Raw genomic sequence first — 1,730 nt, 5'->3', positions numbered from 1 at the left:
GGGGGCTGCGGCATCTGCCGCGAGCTGGGGGGGGCCGGTGGCTCTGCTCACCCCAGACCCGTGTTTCCCCGGGGGGACGCGGAGCGACTTCGCTGCCCGTTTTCCTCCCTTCGAGGAGCCTCAGCAGCAGAAGCTGTGGCTGTGCTGTGACATGCTGGTCTGTCACCCTGCGTTGGCACGGGGTGTATATAGGACGTAACGACTCCATCCATCCTACGGACGGTAGCCAGCGTGGGCGAGGAAGCTAGCTCAGAGCCCGTCTTCAATCTTCCTCCCCAGAGCACCTGCTAAAGAAACAAAACCTGCAGCTAGTGCAAACCATATAGTTCAGAGCTAATTTCTTTTCCTTCTGGTGCTGTAACTCACTAAACTCATTTAATGCACCCCCCAAAACTGACACAACAAACCCAGCCTGGTTTTGCCAAGTTACAGGCTGGGTTTACACGTAGACGTTAAGTTTATCAAGCATTGCCGTTTCTTCTCTATGCAGCGAGTGCTCTCGAGTGACCGTCAGTTGTGTTACGTGAGTCGAGGCTAAATCCAGCTCTGGGGTTACAAACCAGCTGACTCAGGGAAGTGCTGAGCTGTTAAGGACGACGGCATCCAGTGCAGCAGGTACTGAGCTCTGAACTTCTCTCCTCTCTCCTTGGAGCGCCGAGAGAGTTTGTAAATTCGTGCCAAGCCTGAGCGAGAGCTGTAGGGCTGTCGTTACCCAGATCGTTCTTCTTTAAAGCACAAATAAAGAGAGCAGCATTTCATCTGAACACCTGAATGCTGTATTATGTTCTTTTATAGCCAGCCCCAGTCTGCTGGGAGCTGTGGGCTGCTCTGCAAGGCTTTCTGTGCTCTGAAACAAGAAGAAATAACCAACCTCGTGGAGAAGCACAAATGCATTTTGGCCGGGGATGGAGGGGGACGTTGGTCGTGCACTGCTCTCCTCCGCTCTTACGTGTCAGCGTTGCGTGATAGCTGTCTGCAACAGCAAACTGCCAGACCCCCATGAGATTCGTCCCTGTCGAAGCCAAGGGCAGCTGAACCAGAAAAAACACTGGGCAAAGGCAATGTTTGCTGAAAGCCTCGCCGTCAGCCTTGCTGGGACCCGGGGCAGGGGCTTGCTCAAGAGGAGCTCGCCACGGGTCAGCAAACAGCGCTGAAAGGGTATTTTGCAAGCGTGTCTCTGCCTCTGCTTTTGAACTTCTTCCAGGGTTTGCAGCACTTAATAGCAGGAGACAACATTGCAGGGGGAGACCAGAGCAGTGATGCAGCGTTAGCAAATGGCTTTTGTCAAAGTTTCCATCGCAGGGAGCTGCAGAGCCGCACGCCAACACGGCCGCCCTCGGTCTGCACGAACAACGAGGGGTGCGGGGTTATTCTGCCAAATCCCTTCTGTGTGTGAAAATAGCTCCTTCTGAGAAAACTGTAATTTCAGTGCCGAAAATGCATAAAATTGTCAAAAAGTTAACTTTTTTATGCCCCCCCTTCGGAGGAAATCCTGCTGACCGTCTCTGCTCCAGCTTTCCCTGAAACCCGGGGCCTTGATTCATCATGTCAGTGGTAACTTGGGGTTGACGGTGCCCGTGTTGTGCCCGTGCTCTGTTGCAAAATAAAATCTCCCGGAGCGGCTCCTTCTGCAGAGGCAGCACAAGCCCCGTCGGACACCTGGAGCCGAGCAAGATGCAACGTGGGCTTGGGAGGACCCCGAAGCTTTCCCCATCTGCAGCACGGAGGAG

The sequence above is a fragment of the Aptenodytes forsteri genome, unplaced genomic scaffold (assembly GCF_000699145.1).
Source record: "Aptenodytes forsteri isolate BGI_AS27 unplaced genomic scaffold, ASM69914v1 Scaffold321, whole genome shotgun sequence".
Taxonomy (NCBI): domain Eukaryota; kingdom Metazoa; phylum Chordata; class Aves; order Sphenisciformes; family Spheniscidae; genus Aptenodytes; species Aptenodytes forsteri.
Note: the sequence above shows the minus strand (reverse complement) of the source record.